Source organism: Columba livia, chromosome 13 (genome assembly GCF_036013475.1).
Source record: "Columba livia isolate bColLiv1 breed racing homer chromosome 13, bColLiv1.pat.W.v2, whole genome shotgun sequence".
NCBI lineage: Eukaryota > Metazoa > Chordata > Aves > Columbiformes > Columbidae > Columba > Columba livia.
The window spans coordinates 16,753,015-16,772,909 of NC_088614.1; the positions used below are offsets into that span (position 1 = coordinate 16,753,015).

The 19,895-nt window shown below is 38.9% G+C and overlaps 1 protein-coding gene and 1 long non-coding RNA gene across 5 annotated transcripts in view; one reads left to right on the top strand and one right to left on the bottom strand.

The window, feature by feature from the left end:
• PDP2 (pyruvate dehydrogenase phosphatase catalytic subunit 2) overlaps nucleotides 1-19,895 on the bottom strand; it is a 100,640-nt gene that overhangs the window by 66,874 nt on the left and 13,871 nt on the right. The window lies entirely within an intron of this gene.
• Nucleotides 1,480-19,130, top strand: LOC110355907 (uncharacterized). Its single transcript, XR_002408912.2, has 3 exons — nucleotides 1,480-1,762; nucleotides 4,537-4,632; nucleotides 18,796-19,130. It is a non-coding gene; the product is annotated as an uncharacterized LOC110355907 (long non-coding RNA).

Here is a 19,895-nt window from a genome sequence, read left to right on the forward strand (position 1 = left end):
ACTTGATAACGAGCTGGATAAGTCTTGGTAGAAACAAGCAGTGGCTCAGGTTGTGTTATAACCCCACCATTTCTGCTGCTCCTGGTGTGCAGACGTCAGGTAGAAATGGAGTTGTTGGAGCAAAGTTAATGTTTCTTTCATCGCTCATGTGCTAAACCCATAATGCTGCATGTATGTAGAAGGCGAAGGTCATAGAACCAAACGAGACTTTCCCTGTCCCAGGTAGAATATAATTGTAGTTTACACTCTGCAATATGTAAGTGAATATAGGATATATGTCCTAGGAATTTATCTTGTTTTAAATAACTAAAATATGACCAAGATTTGTTCGTGCTATAAACCAAATGGTAATCCTCTCCACTGATTCAATTTTGTTTGTAAGTAAGGACAGCAATTAAAAATACCATTAGCCTACTGATGAGTATGTTTCCATCCTCCACGTGACTCTTACTTGAGCATCTGTGTTCTTGTGAGCAATGCTGTGATTAAATTCGTGATCTCTGTAAAGATAATCTCCCCATTTCTACTCGCTTATTTTCTCTGAAAAATTATGTTTGTCTGTAACCTGAAGGCCATACAATTAAGTGTATGTAGCTTAAAGTAAAGCCACTTTTTCAAAATTACATAAATCGTAGTTATTGAATGATGTTCTCAGTTCAAGATAAAGATCTTTCTTAGGATGGGCCAAAGAGGTTTTCAAAATGTTATTGCTCTGGGCTCTGTAGGACAAAAGAAAATGCTTTGTGTATCTGCATTGTAAGAAATCCAAACAATAGTAGCCAAACTGAGCATTAAAAACGCTTTTCAGAACAGCATCTCCTGGAATAGGATCTGTTCTTTCTATGGCTGTGCGGCAGTATACCCACACACTGCTTGTAAAAAACACCGAAGGAAAGTCTCAGTACTCGAAACAAATGGTAGCCCTGCAAGCCTGAAGTGTTTACTAGCTATTTTCATCACCCCTTTAAAAAAAGATCAGTTGCAATAGCATGAGTCTAGCATAATTAGTACCAGTAAGGGAGTGATAAGACCTTAATCTAGAAGAAGAAAAATACATATTAGGGAGTTTTCATATCAGCTGGGTCTGATGAACTTTGTCATCCTAGGATATTTAAAGAAGTAACAGAAGTAGTTCCACAAGTCATAATAGTTTGCTTTAAAAACTGGTACACAAGGGTGCTAAGAGAAAAAAGAAACTTAGTTCCTATTCTAAGAAAAAGTGAAGCAGTTAGCAGCTGGGTAATTATAAATCACGCATGCTAATTAAAAGTCCTGGAAAAATACTGAGTATTTTCAAACCCATTATATACAAGCACATGGGAAAACCCAAAGATTCACAGACACCATGAATTTATTGAGAACAAATTCTGGCAAGGCAATCTAATTTCCTTCCATCAAAGGTAACTGGTCCTGTGAATGGAGAAGCAGCAGCAGGAGTCAAAGGAAAACTTTCACTATTGTTTCCTACAACAACTTATGCAGAAGGAAGTGTCCTCCAGCTGAAGCTGCTGTAGGATGAGCGCAGGACTGTTTGAAAACTAGGTTGAGATTGCAATCTTCAATGATTTCTGGTGAAACTGAAGGGCTTACCACGCTGGATTCTGCAGCAGTCTGTCTCAGACAAACACTGCTCACTGTTCTCAGCAGGGACTCGGAAGATGGAAACGGAGACTGCGCTTATTAAATCTGCAAATTCTAGCAAGCTGGGAGAGACTGCAAGTGCGTAGTATGAATTTGGAAAGTGATCTGAAAAGAAATGCAGGTAAGTGCTGTACTCTTCCAAACAGAAATGGTCAATTATGAAAATAAAAGATGGGAAATAAATGACAAGCCAAATGATAATGGTGAACCTGGGAGTCTCAGTGACTCACAAGACGGACATGAGTCAGCACTGTTAATGCAGTCACAAAAAATGGAAGCCGGCATGCTGAGAGGTTTAAATGGAAGTGTAATCTAGAAGACATGTGAAGTAACCTTGTACTCTACATTGCAATGGTGCAGCTTTGGAATACATTTTGGGCCCCAGTTTTAGGGGCCATTCTTCAAGAAAGCTGTTGCTGAGATTAAGAAAATTCAGAGGAGGGCTATATGAGGGATCTTTTAATTTCTATGCAAGAAATTGTTCCTGCTTCATGTGGTAAATCTCTCTCATAGTTACCGCAACCAACTGACCTTCTTTGAAAAACCATATGCATGATAAAATAGAAAACGATATGCTCTAGTTAGATACCAGCCTGTTGTCAGCCATATGCTATTTTGGGAATCGCACTTCCAATACTGAAAGTCAAGCCAAGATATTGGCTTCTGTCAAGGATACAGCTTTATATGAGTTTATAAGGACTTCAGGTTTTCTACCAAGATCTTAAAAAAGCTATTACTTTAAAGGAACTTGAATTAAGATTATAGTAATTTGGGGGATTAATTATTCTGTAGTGAAGAATATTACATGCACCTTTTAATAGTATTTGGATGTAATTCAGCAAGGCACTTAAACAATTGTTTACTGCTAGCATATACGTCAGGACATATATATATGCGCCTTGCTGAAGTAAAACATAAATTGCTGAGGATAAACCTCTGGGTCAAATTTTCAGAAGCAGCCTTTGATTTTATTGCTGGACCAAATTTGCTTATTGCTGAGAGTCAAAGCATAACACTTTGGAAGAATTCCAGCATCTTTGCAGGTCTCTGAATTTCTAAAGACTCTGCTGCTGGAAAAGGTCTTCGGTAGGTACTGGGAATAATGAGAGGCCTGCTTTCTATCACTTTGTACTCTTTATCTCCGCAAATGCTCACCTACACCGTTGTATTAACACATTTTCTCTCGCCGTCTGTTCTAAAGCGTCCTCAGCCAGCACGTGCCTGTAGATTGCCCAGCTGGCCTCTGCTGAACGGAGCGTGTGACACTCAGGCTGTACCTCTGCTTCCTTCAGTGATGACACCAGCACAGACTTTCTCTTCCGAACAGCCTTCAGTTTTATTGAAACTTAATTATGTATTAGACTTCCATATATTTTGTCAAATTTGACTAAAATGATACTGTGGGTATAAAATGTCTTCAGGGAGATGGGACTATGTTATTGATAATAATATGATAGTATAAATCTCATTTTCATAAGAAGCTAAGCTGTAAAGAAAATTACTATCGGCATTAAAGAAATGAGCTTTTAGGAGAAAGTCCTTTCCCAGAAAAAATCTGAGACTGCATTTCAGAAGTTAGCAATGCTTATACCAATGACCTGCAAGCACAGACCTTCCGTACTATCAAAAAGTAAGAATCTGCTTTAGCATGGAGCTCTAAGTAAATAAACAGAAAATACGCAATCACAGAGTTCCTGTGACAAGAAGGAGAAAACAGGGGTGCGGGTAAAGCACATAGGAAGCAGGCAAAGGCAGTAGTTATCACCATTTGATTGATTGATTGGGTATTTGATTATGGAGACTATTTTCTCTATGGACCCAACCTGCTGTGCTAATAACTTCTCTGAGCTCAGTGGAGTTCTCCCAGAACTTCAGCTGATTCCTCCCTAAAGACCTAAAGATTAGAGCTGACAGTTGAGGCTGAAGGGCTCAGGACACTTGACCTGTGCTAATAATGGCTCTACAAACGTTTCTTGGGGCTTACAAACTTTCCAAGTAGTGAAGTATTTCTTTTATTTATTTTTAAAAATTGTAAATCATATTCACTTAAGAGGCAAATTTTACACTTCTTTTACTCTAATAACTGTTTCCTGGTAGCTTCGAATTGTGTTTTACATACAAGCTCTCCTTTCTAGAGGTGGGATTTTTACAGGACTCATTTAAAATTGGTGATTGATTCTCTTTGTGATCAAAACAACACTGAGCTGTGAAAAACACCAAAATTCCTCCCAGTCACAACCACGTGTCTGGAAACTGTTTCCAAACATATTGCTGGAGTTTCCACGTACCCTGTACCATTGTTGGAGAATGCCGTTGTAGTCTAGCTCACATCTGAGCAGTTTTGCAGAAGAGGTCCCATGTTCCCTCTTGAGTTGGACGTGTGCCCAAATGCACCCAAGCAGAGGGTGCTGTAGGATAAGCTCTGCTTTCGGCAATACCAACTGCCAGTAAACTCCAGAGGCCTGTTAAAAATAGAAATAGTGAAGACGAGCGGCATAGCCACACAAAATTTTCCTGGCAGGAAGGAAAACGGGTGCAATGGAGCTGTGACATAAATTTCAGGCTCATAGGGATTCCTTCTGCCGTGATGATCTCACCATAAGTCATCAAGAAGAGCTGCTTTGTAGTAACGGTATAGCTACAAAGTACCATTTTACCTGGTTCAGTGAGGATAACAAAAACCCAAAATGACCTTCTGCTCTTTTCTTAGTTTCAAAATTCGGTCATTTCAGTGACACATTCAGAAAGCCAGGATATGGGCATGAGTTTCTGTTTGTCTACCTCCCTGTCATCCTCCAATTTGATTTATACTTCAGCAATGTTTAAGCTTAGGCCTTTTGATGCATTGGAGTTTTGGAGAAATTAGATAAGAAAGATTGATTTTTTTCATTTCAGCTTGTTGGGAGTGAAGGCTTTGCAATTATTTGATGGTCTGACCGATGAGCATTCACAGAAGAGAATGAGAAGAAGGAATTGACTTTCACAGACAAGGTGAGTAGAAAGCCACAGAACAGATTTGTCTTTCAGAGCTTTCCACAGCGACAGCAAAAGCAAGTTCTTCATGCGGATTCAGAAAGATTCAAAAGAACAGACCTAAGGAATACACAAAACATGGTGAGATCACAGGTCTGAGAAAGTGAAAAGGAGCCACCTTCTTCCTCCAAAATGCCCTTCAAACATTGGCACGTAAAAGATAAAAAAGTAAACAAGCAAGCAATGGCAGACAGAACCAGGATGAAGGTGCAGCTGCTCACTTGTTATGTCCTCGTTACTCAATGTGTTGCAAAGGTTCGGCTCTTTTCAGTGGTAGCCCTGTTGGTACCAACAGGAACCCAATAGAGCCCATAACTCCAGACAGTGTCTCACAGACGTTCTTGAACAGTAAATCTGGTCTTGCTGTGGAAGAGTATCTCAAACTGAAGATATAAAAAGCCCAGCAAAAGGACTGAAAGCAGTTACTCAGCAGAAGGGAAACCTCCTTCCTCCCCCGCTGCCTTCAGTCTGAAAAGTCACCTTGCACATTGCAAGAGCTTTCTCTGCCCAACTGACGACTTGGCAGCCCTGACAAGAGCAATCTGACTTTGGATGAAGCTGGATCTGTGGGAAGCATATAGTTAGAAAATAAGTCACGCTTTCCTTCCGTTGAGTGCATGTTCTATTTATAGCACACTCCAGATTATGCAAGGATTCCCAGAACACTGCAGACTCTAGTTGAAAATTATATCTGCATAGCATGTAGTATATCAAGCAATATTTTTTAAATCCCTTTGTTAGCAGAATGAGCATCTTGCAGTTATATCTACAGAAAAGCTGGGGTAAATTTGGAAAGATACTGTGCAGTAATGAAGAGCAGTTATGGTTCGTTTTATTTTGTTTGCCAAATCATTTGGTAAGTTGTATCTTTTAAAAAAGCAAACCAGCAACTGCAAACCAGTAAAAGCCGAGGTGAAAAGCTTACTTGATTGAAAAATTATATTTTTCCTGATCTTTAAGAGAGTATGGACTTTAGAAAATACGAGGGATTGTTTTAGAATGTGAATGACTGAGGACAATAATATCTAAATTCTACCACTTTAATGTAAATTTCCTCTCAAAGTTGTGACAAAATGCAGTATCTTGCTATCCATTCAGCCATGGGATAGGAAATGTCAGTGAAGGTTTGTTTTGTGATGCAAACATTACAAATTTCTTACATTTTCATGTTGAGAATACCAAATAATAAAGCTTAAAATATTTCAGTGACATTCAAGAACTTCTAAACCCTCAAGGAAAACAACATGGCAGGAGAGCCATGCAGATATAAAAGTCAAGTACATATATCACCAAACATACCTGCATCTACTGCATTTCCCCCAACTCTTGCGTTGTGTAAACTCAAACTACTCTTATGCTTTGAAACAGGCCAGTTGGCGCAAGCTTATTCTGAATTTTCAAATGACTTATCACTCCTTAAGTGTGAAGCGGGAGTTTCTGAAAGTCAGCCTCAATAACAGCCTTTTTGAAAGTCTGGCTGAGTTTAGTCAAAAACAAAGAACATTTGTAATTCTAGTACAAAGCTTATTATCACTGAGTCATCACAGGTTCTTACTGAAACATCAAATATAGACACAGCTTTGGGTCAAGCCTATTCAAAAATATGAACAACGACGACCATTTTCATGCCAGTGCATTCTGTCAGACTTCACATTCTTGACTTATTTTTTAAAATGGATGTACTCATCGGATGGCCCAGTCTATTTTAGTCAGCAGATTCACTCTAAACTCTGTTAACAGTTTGCTAGCTAGCTAATCAATCTAAGAATAAACTGTACTCTTTTGATATATTTCTCAGTTTACTATACAATTGCCAAGCCCTGTTATGAAGTGAACTTTGCAGTCTAATAATAAATTACACCTACAGAGAAAGCCTGCAAAGTTATCTTCAAGAACAGATTAAATTAGCAATATACCTGGGCTTACCTGTAAAATTTTATTGAGTGCGTTTAACGTGTCACACAGCAGAATTTATACAACTAGATTTAAATAGTTTACTCACAAAACCACCTTTTGTGCTGGATTTAGAAACCGGGGGTTGACAAATTTTCTTAACAAACGAATACTGCTGTTCCCACTGTTAACAAAGCATTCAGGCCTCTGTGCCCACATATCAGATTCTGCAGTGTTTCAGTCCATTACAAATATAAAATAAATGGGAAGAGGGGACAGAAGAAAGGGGGCTATTTCTAGATGCCAACATAAGGTGGAAGGGCATTTTTGTGGTATTTTTATTTAGTGATATCACCTATAATTTTCGTGTCACTCTAGTTTTAATCTCTGAGGTGCTATTTTTCCATCAACTAACTATGGAAAAAAGTGCTGTGAGCTCCTCAGTTATCTATCCAATTATTCATCATTAATGAGCTGAGTCGCAATGTAAACCTTCATGCGTAACTTTAGAGTCAGAAAAGAGCCAGATTAGACAGTTTTAATTACCCAAGAGTCATCATTTGAGCTCTCTCTTCTCATACTCTTTCATTTTTAAATCAAACCTCACATCTCACACGTTACTTCTCGCACATCATCCATAGATACTGGAATAATTTACACAAGGTGTGAAGTAGTCTGTTTTTAGCTATCTGTTACGAAGTTAGCAATGTTACTATTCTTACTGGGCACAGTGTGTAAGATGTATTCCCACACTAGGAGAGTATTCAGTAAGGTCACAAGGATGCCCGGTCCTTATCAAACACATTCCCTGGAAACTTGGCAGGGGTTTAGCTTTACAAGAATTCAGGGGCAAATTAATGGTATTGGGTTTCGACTTATCTAAATTTTTCAGTGTTTGTACAGAAAGAGAATTTTATTACCAACCTGTAACAGAAAATTTGTTGTCAGTGATACTCAAAGTCTAATTTTGCTTTGAGTAAATCGATTCTGAATTCATTTAATTCACTAACTTTTGTAGACTTGCTTCATGTTTGCGGTAGAAGCAGGCTGTATTTACACTACTAAGATTAATTTTAGTCTATTTAATCATTTTATAAGGAAGAAAACTGAGCTTTTTACATAATTTTAAAGATAACATCAAGGCCAGAGGCAAACACAGAGTAATATATGCAAGGACTGGATGCAAACATTTTGCATGTTTAAAAAGGATTTTATGTAAGCCAGAGAAACAGAAGCAAGAGCAGTGTGGTTCTAAAGGGAAACAGAACCCTGCAGAAAAGAGGGACTGGGTCAGAGTGCTATGTTTCTACTTCTCATAATCTGCGGGCAAGTGGCAAGACCCCACACTCTTTGTTTCTTGACATTTTTCTGACATTTTCCTAAGTTTCTATGCTGTAAAAAGTATCTGTGCATGGTAAGAATGTTGCCAGAAACAGCGAGGTGGAAATTGAACGCAACCAACCATTGAAGATCTTTACAGAACTTCTAGGCAGGAGGCTCTTCACATTCTGCTGTCAAGCCAGACCAAACTATATATCCTGAAAAGATTTATTAAATAACACATCACAGTATCTCCAATGGGAAAAGATGTGATCTGCTGTGCTCATGGGGATCAGAAAAGAATGGTGAGCAGGGAAGGCCTTATTTTAGGAAAAAGTCTTTTTAAAAAAGCTTATTAAGGGGAAAAAAAAGCATAGGAGCAGAGTTAGTTATTACCATCTGCAAAAGCTGAAAATAGCCTGAATAAATTAATGAGGGGACTTGGATCCCTCTGAGAATCTAAGAATGTCTATAAAACTAAGTTATGAAACTTAGCAAATATAATATTCAACTATGTATCCTGAAAGCAAATCTATACAGATAATAATAATAACATGCGATACAAAATATTTGCTGTGGCATCAGCTGTCTTTCCCTACCTGCTATGCATTGAGGCCTACCCAACTTTCTCAGTCTCAGTGACAAACTGGATAATTCATTAGTTTCACTTAATAGGAAAAGGACTAAGGCCCAGTTCCTTCTTTGTCCTATAGCGGTGCAAATGAGAAACGAGGGGTCACCACACGTCCTTTCCTGCCCAGGCACACGCTGTCGGGCAGCGGGCGCTTTACAGCGGGCAGCGGCGCTCAGGAGGAGCAGCTGGCTGAGCTGCCAGCCCGCTCTCTGCTCTCTGTGTTGTGTCTTCTTCTCCAGCACACTGGGATGGCAGCTTGCCATCTGCAGCACGTTCCGGCCAGAAGACGGCATTTGGATACAACCGCACTCCAGAAGTCCAGGAAAATAAATTGACTCAGCCTATCTGTCAGAATAAGGTCTTCTACCAAAGGATACCCTTTGTCAGGAGCTGGCAGTCCTGCAGAGGAAACTTGCTTTCACATTCTTCTCCAGCAGAGATTTCTTCTGTGACCTTGAACAAACCATTGTCTTGTCTATGCTTGGGTTTGCTCTCTGAAAATATTTGCAGGGGTTCTTGAGGGTAAGATTGCAAAGCCCTCAAATCCAATGATACTGAGGTCCAGAAAAGTAGACAGATACAAACTTTTTTTGGAAACACAGCGTTCTACTTCAACTATCGAAAAGCCTCAGCTGTACCAAAGTTCAAGTATGGAGGTCAAAAAAGGCTGTGATAGCAGAGAGCCTTCAAACTCCGCTCTTGGGTAATGAACGTGTCTTCCAACACTTAAACAACCACTACTGACTGATAAACAATGCAGCATCTTGCCCTTCTGGCTTGCAGAAAGGGGTACCACATGTAGGGCCTTTGAGCTGTTCTGGGAAATGCAGATCTTGGAAGACTTCACCAAGAATGATATAGTTCTGTGTTATATAATTATCATTTCTTCTCTAAGATACAAAGCTCTCAGACAGTAGCGTTCCCTGGCTTTCCTCACGTGAGAGTCATAGTGCTCTTTGTGCAACATTGCTCCTGCAGCTTACGGTTCAGTAACTTTCTATCTGCCTTGATTGTAAGTGGCAGTGTCAACACTCATGCCAAAAATAAAGCCTCCTGATGAATGACATGGATACTCCGCAGGCCTAGAGGCATCTTTTTATAGCAACCCTTTGATTTCAGATACCAAACTTTTGCTATTTTTGGCACAGAGGCTTGGAGAAACGTTCATGATCTTTAGCCTACATGACTACTTTTGCACACAGCTCAGGTGCTGTCAGAGTATTGGTGGCTTTTCTTAAAGATAGCGAAATACGTTTATTCTGTTGGATATTTGTACTCACTAGAGAAACAGCTGACCTAGAAAACTGAGATTGTGCTATCACATGAGGTTTTCCAAATTGTTGCCGGGATATTAAAAACTTGTCACTTCAAGAAGTTCTAAGGTTTCCTACTTAATGTAACTGAAAAGAATAACTTTGAATTGAGTTAACTAGAAGTCAAGTGTAACCACGGGATTACTTTGATGTATTTCCTCATTTAATAACCTGGAGAGGATATCTATATATTTACTTATTTAAATAGGAGATTGTGGTACAAATGGCAGATGCCAAATTCACCCTCTAGCAGATAGAAGTTCACTATTTATGCACAGTGCAGACTGAAGATGTCCTTATCCAGACTTTTAAGTCATAATATACCTCTAATACAACTCTACCAACCCTAAACAGCACCAGAAGCCACTGTGTAGGCAGAGCTCCTGTTCTTTTACATCTGTTCAGTTCAACTGGATAACAGGACAGTAAAATTTTGGCAGCACCACCTGATTTAGTCATTGCTATCGACATTCTAGAGAATTATATTTCTGATATTTACTATTGTAGTCAGAGCCAAATCTTGAGGAAATGCGTATTGCAACTAAATGTCCTGTGGCTTAAGAAATGCTTGCCAGATTAGACCTAGTTTACCATAGTACATACAGAATCTGTAAGGTAATTTAATTTTCCAGCTCTCACTTTAATGCTTTTTTTCATTGAAGTTTCTTGCTCATGCTCCCTTTCTGATCAATGCGACTTAAAAAACCCATCTAGGTAATAAAAGTACAAGGAAATAAAAAGTGTTATAGACATTTTACCAATATTGGAAATAGTTTCACAATAAATCTGTGACTAGGACCTTATTTCTTCTGTAAGTAAATATGGTCCTAAATACCAGTGCATTAAGGCTGCTTAAGCCTGAACGTAGGATGATTCCAACTTGTCCTATTTTAGCAGGGTAAACTCAAGGTATACTTTTTAAGACTACTGAATGCAATTAATTTCACAATTACTTTGAAAGGATTGAAAATCTGAGCAGATTAGATTCAAAGCCTGGGCAGCAATTGCTACAGCTGAATACAGAGCTTCGTATACCTATTCATTTTAGCTGTTCACTAATGTTAATATCCACTGGTCATTAAGTAAAAATTCAGTCCTTTAGACTTTCCCCCTAAGGCATGCTAATGAATTTATTTGCGGATGTTAATCCAACTAGTAAATTGTTCCTCTCTCTGTATATAATCTTCCTCTCCTTTAGCATTCGACCATTTCCAATGCTGACTATAACCTTCCATAGAAAGCTTTTCTTGTAAACACTAAAATGAAAAGTAGAAAAAAGACTCTTTTTATTTCTAAAAGCTGGTGTACAATGCGTTGGTTTGCTTTTGGCTTTTTTGTTTTGTTTTAAAATTGGTGTCAAATGCGAGCATCATCATTTGAGTACATCCCATGCAAATTGTCAAGCACATTATCTTGAGGGAGGCTTTTCTCATCCCCAGTCTGATGTGCTAGGTGGAAACGAGGACTGTGCTGACAGCAGGCCAGATAACTAATAAAGTACACATCTAGCATTGAGTCAAATGCTCCACAATCCAAACATACACACTTGACAGAGAGACAGACATTTGTGTAATTAACATTTGGCAAGCAAGAGGCAGATAAGTAGTCAGTAGGTGTTTACCAAGAACTGAATAGTTCTAGTCATCTGTGTAATACGTGCACCAGCTGTCAGTCAGAGCTGGGGGTTTTCTCTAGGCTGACAGTGTCATTTGTATTCACCTTTTCTTAGCTCCCTTTCCAGAAACAGACATAAATAGACTTTTCAGCAGATGTGAATGCAGTGTAGATTAGCACATTTCTAAATGCACAGAACAAGGGTTGGAATCACAGGAGATTACCTAAGGTATTTCCATAATAAGAGCTGTAGAAGTCTAAAGAATATGTACTAAAAACCAGATGCACTAGAAACACATTTTTGGTACAAGTTCTCATTAAGGCTCCCTCCTTGTTTTCCACTGCTGGAAATCAAGAGGAGTCCTGCAGGTAAAGCCCTATCCACTACAGCAAAGACTGCGAAACCAGACCATTTTAACCTCTTCTTGAAGACAAGTATCTCTGAGTACAGTACCTCTGCTCCTCTCAACTCCAGATTTCCACAGCAGATTTCCCGCCTCTTTTCTGGAAGAGCTGTGATATTTTTACTGTAAAGCAGACAATGCTGAGCATCATATTTCAAACCAGTTCTCTTGCCCACATGCTCTGAGCTGTCAGGCATCAGCAAAGCAACCTGTTTGTCTCCTAAAGCAATAATCTGGAGAGAAGCCTTTGTTCCCAGACACCGAGACTTTTATATTATTTTCTTCTTTTGATTAACAAGAGTCTAGAAATGGTGCTCACAATGGACATGGATCCTTCTTGTATTTAGTTCAACTCTTCTGTTTCCTACGTATACTTGGGGGAAAAAAATACTGTAAGGTGACTGATGCCAATCTGTCTTTTGCCTAAGCAGAACTGTAAAATGGAATACATTCCTGCTTCTAAAACACATTTGTTGAAACATAGGCTGTCAGCCTATTCAATGCAGAACAGGCACAAAAAATTAGCCAAAACAGATACATAAATGTTGGTACTGCATTTCATTTTGATTGTAATGAAATAAGCTGCCTACTTTGCTTTCATACACAACCATATCACTAAAACAGAATTGTTCTATTTAGATCAGTTGCTTGAGCATTCTAGCCACATTTTGAGAGTCTTAAATCTGAACAGCTACTACTTCTACTCTTTTCTGCCCGGTGTCTGGGTTACGCTATCGCCTGTTCTTGCAGTGGGTGACAGAGGTGGCCCAAGGGGACACAGCCGAATGCTGTTTCTGTAACTTGTTTTCCACCACCTGAACAAACTGCTTGTGTGTTTATACACCTCCAGTTCCAACACTGCTCTCTGGGGTGGATCAGTCTCATTAATACCCCATTTCCGTGTCTAGAAGGAACTGCAATGCTTGCTCTTTACCAGACAAGTTTTGGATATGGTTAGTCAGAAATGTGCCTTTATGTTACACCACCACAACCTGGTCTTGTAACGCAAGACGTAGTTTTGCTTCTACTGTAGAGATGGCAAAACGTGCTGTGCAGAAAGTAAATCCAGAACCAGAATTCTCTTTGGACATATCCCATAGCCCAGATGTTAGCTACCTTAAAACTTCATACAACAAGTGCTGTTTCATACTATGGATATGACTTCATGAATGTGAGTCTTTAAAGAACTCTTTGGGAATCTTGGTTAACAGTTTCAGAGTACTGAAGCACTTCTACTTTTATACTCAGAAGTAGATACTTCCAGACTATCTACAGATCAAAAAACCCTTTCAATCCTCAAGACTGAAAGCAGAAAAATATCTTTGTTTTTCAAAAACATGGGAACCTTTTAACATAAAATTTGTTTAAAAAATAGTCTACATTAGGCATAGAGTCTATTCAAGTCATCCTTGCTTTAAGAGGACAAGGTGACCTTCTATAAGAGGATTTATGGACTTACATAGAATTTCAGACACTTATGATGGTAGAGAATTTGGCTTTTTTCTTCAAATGGTGAAGTCAATGCAAATATGGCTAAGAGGAAATTCACACTGAAATGAAAGTATGCGTTCTGCTCAGAGTCATTGTAGGTTTTATACTATCTCAGTGGTTTTCAGTTACAATTTTGAAAACATATGCAAGGAAATCATTATGAAAATTGTTCATTGACAAATGTATCTTTCTACTATTGTCTGAAGTAGATAGAACTTTAACTGGTACTTTTCCATGCAAAGACTCCCCCACCACCAACAACTTCCAGAATAGAAATACTTAGATGCAGCTACAATAAAGAAAAATTCCAAGTGACACGGATGCATAGCCATTAGCAACAGAGATTTCCAAAGTGTCAAAAAGCATGTCGTCATTGGTCTTTTCAGAAAGATGTGCAAGTAAACTCAAAATAGCAGCCACAGACAATACTCCTCAGTTCACCAGAAGAGCAGAGGTAATCTCGGATACCAGAGAAAAGACCTTTTGAGCAAGTAAGTAAAATGCTTAAACCCATGTCTTTGGCTGAGACTATAGCCCTCTTCTGGCAGACCCAAAGTACCAAGTGGAATTGCTGAGGCAGAGTAAGAGGTACAGTGTAGTTATTTGACAAGTGTGCGTTAATACAAGTTTCTATAAACCCAGTTTTGTTTTTAACTGAAAACATGCCTTCTAAACTGTAAACAAATTATATTCTATTTGTTCCGTTTCCCTGTCTTTTTCTGGACAACTGTTGGATTGAAACTGAGTTTTGAGTGAAATATAATGACAACAAAACCTATCACAGAATTAAGGTTTAAAATCCTTTGTACATTAGGTTAAAGGCAGTATTAGTACATCTTATTACTTTGCCATTTCCAGTGCCTTGTAAAAGATAATCTCATTAATCCTGCTGTGCTCCCTCTACAGAGGTGAAACACTAGGTAAAGGAACACAGAAAGAAAGCAGTTGATAAGCGGTATCTGATACTAGAGTATCAGAGCAAAGCGATGCAAACTGCGAAATCATCTCAAGAAGTACAATTTAAAATTTGAGATCTTCACATTCTGTATTCCCCAGCTAGACACAAACATAAAATCAGTTCTGTTTGCCCCAAGTGTGGTAGAAAAGAGTCATGTTTCATTCACTGCTGCAGTTACTCTCTAACTTTGTCTGTAAAAATTTCACAGTCCTCAGAGGAAACAGTGCCAAAAGAGAGCATTTTTTTCCTCAATGCAAAGAAATACAACAATAAAAAGAGAGCTTAAAATATATTTTTATATATAAACAGCCTGTTTCATTCCCACCCTCCCTACTTTCATCTTGACAGCAATTACTATTTCTTAAGACAGGAGGATAGAGCCAGGCTCTTCTCAGTGATAACCAGTGATAGGACAAGGGGTAATGGGTTCAAACTGGAACACAAGAGGTTCCACTTAAATTTGAGAAGAAACTTCTTCCCAGTGAGGGTGGCAGAGCCTGGCCCAGGCTGCCCAGGGGGGTTGTGGAGTCTCCTCTGCAGACATTCCAACCCGCCTGGACACCTTCCTGTGTAACCTCATCTGGGTGTTCCTGCTCCATGGGCGGATTGCGCTGGATGAGCTTTCCAGGGCCCTTCCAATCCCTGACATTCTGGGATTGTGTGAGATACCAAAGAACATTCACAATCTGGTGCCATTAGTCAGCCCAGCTCTCCTGGCAGTGCGCTGGACCCCTGGAAATCCCAGGCAATTCGGTAAAACGTGCACCAACAGTAAAAATAATTAAAAAAAAAATAAAACAAACAAGCACCACCCACACACCAAAAAACAACCCACAACACAAAACACCGCGCTATACGATTGCAATACAAGTCAGCCTCCAGCTAGTGACCATTCATAAAGAGAATGAAACAAGCAAGCTGTCAACAAGGAATAAGCCAAATTTCTGCTGTGTAGGAAGCAGCATGTTTCAAATCCCATAAGGACACAAGTATCAAGTTTCTTCACAAGGTCAGATGAAACAAACGTGGCCTTAAAGTCTAATGGCACTGTATTGTCATGATTCAATCGGAACCAGTCTGCTCAAGTTACAGATACTGAGGCTTTAAAAATTAATACTTCATTTCACCTAAGCTGTTCCTGACAAAAGCCATGTAACTTTAAAAAGTGCTGACAAATGTTCTGACTCACCATTTCCTAAAAAATTAACATTTTTCATCCTTTCCTTAAGGAAAAAAAGAAAATAACTGCAGGGTTTATTTCCCTGTAATATTTTGTTGATTACTTGTAAATATTGCAGTTTTTATCCTGTGAAAATCAGCATGTGAGCCTGTGAAACCTGTGACTATAAAACATTTCCTTTTAGCTAAACTAACAGAAAATTACTGCATTTCTTCATCTTTACATGAAAATTAGAGTTCTATGTGCTACTGAAAAGGCTGCGAATGCTTTGAAACTTTTTTTAAAGAAAAACCTTTTCATAATTTAAAAATGACCACTTCAAATCACTTCCAGCTAGAGATTGTTCTAATGCTATAGCTTGGCAGGTTGGAAGTTTTACAGACAAGCTATAAATCCTCCAAATAGACACCAATAATAGAAATAATTGCAGTCTTTATAAAGCAGTATGAACAATTATACTGCAATATAAAAATCTATTTCCACTATAACCAGTGATGAATCGGATGCCCATTAATGAATAAAGGTTGTGAATCATCATCTTTGAAAGATTTAAGACCATGAAATGTAACACCTTCTTAAAACTGGCTCCCTAGCTTGTCTGTGTTAACAATTGCCTGGCCGGATATGGTTAAGAAATAACTGGAGTTTGGGTTCAGTGACCCAACCTCAGTATCTGCCTGATGTGCACCGCCGTGGTTTTGGTACGGCTTGGAAATCCAGGCTTTTGAAATCAGCCAACTCCAAGGACACGGTGCTCCTTGTACATTGGGAGAGTACTGAGCTCTCACCTGGACTACACAAGATCACACCTGTTAACAAGGCATTTTCCCAAAGCAAAAGGGCCTAGTTTAAAACTACAACATTTGTAAACAGTTTTTTATTTTATCTGAATTTTTATTTGCTCGTCTGTCAGTATCCAGTTAAACGTGGTATGAGTTGATGGTGCCATCCTGTATTGGCTGCTGCTGACTAAAAGGGCAGGTCAACATCTATTCATAGAACTGCTTAGTGAAGTAATGGTGATGGGCAGCTCTGATCAGAAACAGTGACCATGAGCACAGTATATCTATTTTAAGGATGTGCATTATTATATTTAATTCGTTAACATAAGAAGGCAAGATACACCATTAAGACTCTCATATTTAATAATCCAAATTTAGCATTGCTTGCTAAAGTTTTGTACTTTGTGATTTTTTTCGCACTCTATCAAATAAACCCTTTCTTCACATAAGGGCAAGTCTTAATAAATTAGTATCTAGAGCATATACCTTAAAAAAAATTAGGCAATACATTATTTTTAACCTGATGCTTTCATAAGCATCGTATACAATGTAAATCAACACACCCTTTGCAAGAAGCAACGTAAGGTTTACAAATCCACAGAGATTTTTTTTCAGATCAGCACACAATTTTCTGTTACTTTGTTTTCCTTAATCCATCCTGGCTTTTCCTACCCCTAGTATAATTAAGATCACTAATTTAATCTAAAAACAAAACAGATTTTTAAAATTTAGCTTATGCTTTCAGCTCAGATACTACAGCAAACCAGCTAAATGTGAGCATGGTAGTCCTGAACTATGCAGGTTTTTGCTACAGTCTGAGTCCTCTGAGCTTCACCAGCACTAAAAATCTGCATAGACAGACTGCCCATTTTTTGAGAGGACAGTATTTCCTTTCATGGGGCTTGGGTGTTTTTTTAGTTTTTGGAAAAGAGACAAACACTTGTAACAAGACACAACTTAAAGGAGGATACAGCAATCTTTGAGCCTTAGTTTTCCTTCTTCTGGCTTCTGAATGCACTGGTTACCTTGTCTAATAGCTCTAATTTTGCCACAAAATGTTTAGTCAAAGAAATATATCTACACAGCTACATCAGACATTTCCTTTTGTAGGGAAGTGAATGATTTTTAAAACGCAGGAGGAGACATCACTTTGAGGTTACATGTATTACCAACAGAAATGACAAAAACAAGAAGAGACGACAGGTTTAATGCATTCATTCTTCTTGTCATTTAAATTAAGATTAAATAGAATAAGAATATGACTTCCTAATTTTTTTTTTTTCTCTAATCCCTGTTCTCGCTTACTGGAAAAGAGACTTCTTATAGTTATCTGTCAGTTATATAGAAGCACTTGCAGAGACTTTAAATAGAGTGAGTTAAGTGTCAGCCTTGCCTTTAGGTCTAAGAACTGGCTTCCATCTAAACCACAGCTCCACGTTCCAGTCCCATACATGACAGCAGCACTGTGCTATCAATAGCAGCTCCAGAGCAACAACGTGCATCTACAGCTTAGCAAGCAGAGGAGAGGATGTACAAACATATACTACACATTGTGCAGCTGCAGTCGACTCCGACTATCCAAGCGAATTTGCCTCTTTTAGTGAGGCAAATTAATCCTGCAAAGTGCCAAATTACTACTATCTAGCTCCGGAGTCAGCTCAGGTAGCTCTGTGCTGTACTGCATGCTCTCCAGCATTGCTGAGTGTGGTCAGGGATTTAAATTGCTGGTTAGAGAGCATTCCATATTCCATTAAATCCTATAAGCCATGCAGGCTATGAATACTGTGACAGACAATACTTTGTGCTTCTCTAATAACTCAGCATTGTGTAAGAAAAGGCAGCTTGTCAAGTCACAAACACAAAATCCAGCTGTAATTTCAGACACTTCATATGTCCTTCCCATTAGGTTTGTGTGAGTGAGTCTACAAAAACACTCATAGTTCTTTCCATAAGTTCAGTGATCACCCTGATCACCCAAAAGACATGAAAAAAAGCATTGGAAAAATTAATCACATGTCCTGCCATTATCACCACTTCTTAACGCATTACTCTCAACACAGCAGTCTTAATCTTTCGGATACAAATGTCAGGTGTTGTTTTATTTCAATAAAGTATTTGTAGTCAATACAATTTTTCAAAGTTAAAACTATCTCTCTAAATGGTCCTCTCAAAAGATCAAATTCTTGGTATAACTAGATTAATTTTGCAGTTCCGGATGTGAACAAGAAAATACCTTATGTCAAAGAAATGTCATTATTCCATACTTAGGAAAATAAAGCAAGACCTTGGTAAGGCCTGTCCGTGCCATGCGGCAGAGTCTGAGCTCAGAGCTGTGACGGAGCAGCAGGGGACAGCCCACTGTCAGTCCTCCCACATTTTGTACGCCTGTAAGACGTTAGGGAATAGACTGCCTTAGCTTATTGAATTATTGGTATACTGCTTCTTACAGAACTTGTTTAGAAACTGCTTATAGAGAATTTTCCTAGCATAACTTCTGCAAGCTGTGAACCGTGTTCTTTCTGTTTTGTTAAGCAAAAAAGGCTTCAGAGTCTTCAAGCTGGAAGATAAGAGGATCTGCATCCCTGGAGACAAGTGAAGGAACAGAACAGTGTCTAACAGAAAAATGTTTTGGCTGTTATCGATAACTTATTTTCTCCAGCTGCGAGTGCAAAATAGCAACTGAAGGTCAGAACTTTGACAGCTCACCTGATGAAAATGAAGAGATCCAATGAAGAAAAAGGGAGACCTCAGACTCTAATCTTGCAGTTGGCCCAGAGTGACTCACAGGGAGTGGGGGCTTGGATTGTGAGGCTATAATTATCCAAGTTTTTTTCCACTGAAGAGGGGTCCCTCTTCAGAAGGCACCAACCTCACGCTGCTCTACACTATATCTTGCAAATAAATTACTGATTTTAGAAGAATTTCACGTCTGAGTCTGTTACAGAAAACCTAGGGAAAAGGAACTTCTCCAACATAGGATGACCTGATTTCAGCAAATTTTCTTACTTCTTCAGTTTCCCTTTCTACCCTTTACTCCTTTTTAGGTATGTACAGTGCCTGTACTTTCTTGCACATTGCATACAGGGGACAGCAGGACAACCGTGACAAGAGTTTCCAAGCTGCACACTTCCATAACAGTGAAATGGTTCTTAACAGCTGATTTTCCCTGACTTTTGGATTACCAAAGCTGCCACTCAAAGAACCCATCCCTTACCTGCATGGGTTTTATCTCACTCAGATTTCACAGACCATTATTTAAAGCACAATAATTTTAACTATAAGAGTTATAAAGAATTTCATGTCATCAGCTTCTCCTGTAAGCTGTTGGTTCTAGAGGCAACTGCAGAGAAAAATCCCATCAGAGTTCCAGACCCGAGCGGACGGAGGAAGAAATGCGGCCGACCCAATATGAGTGATAAAGCATACTTCAACTTTATTGCCCGAGATAGCGTGCATTTATACCAAATACCATAATTATGCATACTTGTCTCTATCTAATAGGCTAAGCACATTTACTTACTCCACCTACTTGGGTTTAGCTAGCTATGCGCATCCCACATTCTTCTGACTCTTATCTCTTCAAAAATATCCTAACCCTGCCTTAGTTAGTACTTTTCCGTTCCCCCCTTTCC